This window comes from Pteronotus mesoamericanus, unplaced genomic scaffold, assembly GCF_021234165.1.
Source record: "Pteronotus mesoamericanus isolate MK-2021 breed Mesoamerican mustached bat unplaced genomic scaffold, CSHL_Meso_final contig_20, whole genome shotgun sequence".
Taxonomy (NCBI): domain Eukaryota; kingdom Metazoa; phylum Chordata; class Mammalia; order Chiroptera; family Mormoopidae; genus Pteronotus; species Pteronotus mesoamericanus.
The window spans coordinates 41,075,676-41,079,191 of record NW_026555085.1 but is presented as its reverse complement, the minus strand read 5'-3'; the positions used below and the strand labels follow the sequence as shown (position 1 = coordinate 41,079,191).

The 3,516-nt window shown below is 31.1% G+C and overlaps 1 pseudogene; it reads right to left on the bottom strand.

The window, feature by feature from the left end:
* Positions 1 to 205: 205 nt before the first annotated feature.
* LOC129068081 (uncharacterized) lies at positions 206 to 304 on the bottom strand (annotated as a pseudogene).
* Between the last annotated feature and the right edge of the window lie 3,212 nt (positions 305 to 3,516).

Sequence of the window (3,516 nt, the reverse complement as noted above, 5' to 3'; positions counted from 1 at the left end):
CTTGAGGGACACCTGTTGAAAATCACTGCCTTAAAGGACAGATAATAGAAAAATAGAATATTTATAGCAGCCACATTTTGACAATGAATTTGAAATTTTATTTTTAATAGTGCATTTATAAACATGTTTGGAAATAAACACTAAAAAATAAAAAGTAATTTTAAGTGCACTTTTGATCAAATTATGTTATATGAATCTGATATTATAAAAGTCTTGATTTAATATATAAAGAAATATATTAATATTTTTAAACTGATAAGAACAGATACTACACTTGATCTTAGCCAAAAGGCCGAGAAGCGATAAAAGAAATATATGAATATTTTTAAAGCTTTTTCATTACTCTCCTTGTGATGTCAATGCTTTTGCAACAAGTGTAACTTAAAATATAAAGAAATATAGATTACATTAAAGAATTAGAAAAGAAATGGAGAGAGTGACTAGAAAATAATTAGTCCAAAAAAGGGGGAGAGATAGTTCTAAAACATATTAAGCTTAATTATTATGCTAGCTACATTATCTACAGACTAACTTTACAATAGGTTCTATTTCCTGTGAGTAAGCTTAAGATAAATGGTATTATTTAACCTTCCCAGGATCACATAGGTAGCTAATAGAAGAATGATTCCACAGTCCATTTCCTAAGATTTTTGTCATTTTGTGTATATATGGTGTGTATATATGGTGTGTATGTGTGTGTGTGTAATTTTACAATTTACTTCTTTACAATATTGTTATAAAAACTTAGACATGATGACACATAAGCCTGGTATTCATCTGTTAGAATAGCAATGGTCAACTGAGAAAAGCTGTTATGCTGGAAAAAATTGCTTAAACAGCAACATCCACAGATATTATATCATGGCTGTATTTGAAGCTGTTACTGGCCACGTAGGTGCCCAGAACACCAGTACTGTTTGCCCTTATACCTTGAGCTATTATGATGGTTTAGAGGTAACTATGTTTTCTTCTTCTAAAACGTTCAGTAAATTAACACTGTAGTAGATCAGTGATTGCTCTCTGAATACCAGACAGAAGCAGGGATCTGCTGGTAAATGCTTAACAACTGGCCATCAGGGGTGAAAGACCTGCTTTGCATCCTTGACTGACTATGCGGTGTAAATACTCCCACAATGACCACATTTCAGACTAGCAGGATGATATCCTGGAACATAGAGTTGGGAAGAGATACACTGCAGCTCACTATTACATAGTATTTTCAACACAAAGACAGAATTTGTGTAAATAACCTGAAGATCATACATAACAGTAAAATATAGTAAAATGATTAGGGAGCAATGAGTTCTGACTATTCATTGCCTTTGTTTTCAATATAACTTATTTAATTGTAAGTTATATGCTGTATTATTTAATAATGACTGTGTTTAACAATCAGCACACAAAAATTCTTGAAATTTTAATAATTGGTTCTTGCCAGTCAGCAAGAACCAGTTCTAGCATATTGCTGAATAGAGTATACATACATGATCACTTCCCTTGACTCCCTAAATATCACACCAATGATATCAAAGATGCAGAGGAAAAAAGGAGCATAGAGTAACACTATGAAAAACAGGCAGCCATCAATGAGTTAGAGTTCTGGGGAAATTTGGAGGGAAAGATACATCATGAAATTACATAGAGCATATTAATGAAGTAACCAGAATGTGAATGAAAAAGAGAAGTAGCACAGTTACAGGTGAGTCAAGGTATCTGCAACTCACAGGGAGCAAAGTCAGCTCTGCTCAAGCAAGAACACTCAGGGATTTCATCTCCTAAATAAAGCCTGCCTACCTCCTTCTCACCCCCATACTGACAGTAAAGACTCCCTCCAATTTACGCAGGCTGGCAGTGCGTCTAATCCGGTGATGACAGTTCTGTTGAGAAAACAAACTTGTTCATCTGCCGAGAAACCAATCCAGCTATCTGTGTTACTCAGTTCTTTTTTACAAACGGAAATAAGCAGACACTTGAGTAAAATCAACAATATGAAAGGAAAGGAATAAGAAAAACAGAATAACTAACCCCAAAATAAAAAGAGAAAAAGCGGGAAACAGCAAATACTACTACTACTAATAATTATTAGTAGTAGTTACTACTACTACTAATAATTATTAGTAGTAGTATTATTATAATTATTATTATTATTATAATAAAATCAGTGTCCTTTAAAGTATACAAGAATATTTTAATCCATAATATGAAAGCAAACTGCAATGAAAGAAAAAACTAAAATAAACCTAGAAGATGTGTTTGGCAAGTACAAATACTAGTGTTATGGCTGAAAAAAACAATGGAAACAACTAATATAATAAAAATGGTTAAAAAGTGAAATTTTTATTTCAAAGTAAAGTTAAGAAAATATCCCAAAATTTTGAGCAAAATTACTTAAAAGGCAAGAGGCAAGAATGATTGATCCATAAAATCTTAGTTTCCTCTGGTTCCAGAGTTTTATAAAAGTGACAGAGAAAATGAAAAAAATTAAAATGATCAAAAAATAAATGATAAAAACTTTCCTGAAATAAAAAGCAGTATAACTTTTCATATTAAAAGTACTCAAGGAATGTTAAAAATGATAAAGAAATAATATAATATTCACATCCAGATCTAACACATTCTCATAAATTTTTCAATGCTAAGGAGAAATTCTGAATTCTAACTTCTGAAAGAAAGATAGAAGTTATCTAAAAGAAGCAAGAATCAAACTGACATCATCATCATTGGGTATAATAATAGAGTAATGCATTTAAAGTGGTAAGAGTAAGTTTTGAATTTAATCTAAAATCTCATGTTTATTTGAATATTTAATTATGTTGGCAAAATAAATTTTTTTTCAAATAAGTAGACAAAAAATAAGAGCCTAACAATAAAGCTTTCTTTGTAGAAAAAACTTATACCACAACAGGTATACGTCAATAAAAACTAGAAATATATCCAAGAAGTTAGAAAAAAATAGAATCCAAGAAACAATGGAACTAGGAGACGAGTCAGCTTTGTGTGGGAAATTGATATTTCAACGTGCAATTTACTAGAAGCCCATAGAGAAGAGAGTGTCCTAAATTAAAGTGGAAACCTCAGGGTAGGTGAATTAAAGTTCTAAATTATTTAATGTTATAAAAGCAACCACTAGAAAGATGTGAAACAATGATATTACTACTAATAATTGGGGAAATGGGGAAGGATTCAAGGACTAGGGTAGGTCCTACATTCTTCATATTGTACAATGAAGTATAAATAGATGTTAGGTGATAACTCAATACTTTTTCTTGTTGTTTGATTTTTATTTTCCTAGAATAAATAGTCATCTTTTAAATTTGCTTAGTTCTATTTGTTTATTTACATAAATATTATTATAGCAAACACTGTATTTTATAGACTGTGTGCCAAGCTACTCTAATGCGTTGTAGCAAACTCAGAGGGGTGCTGTGTGATATTTCACATTGTTGAAGGAAACAGCAATATACAACATCTTCCAGAACTGAGCAAAATATTAGCTCAAGGTAGATCACAGTTTCA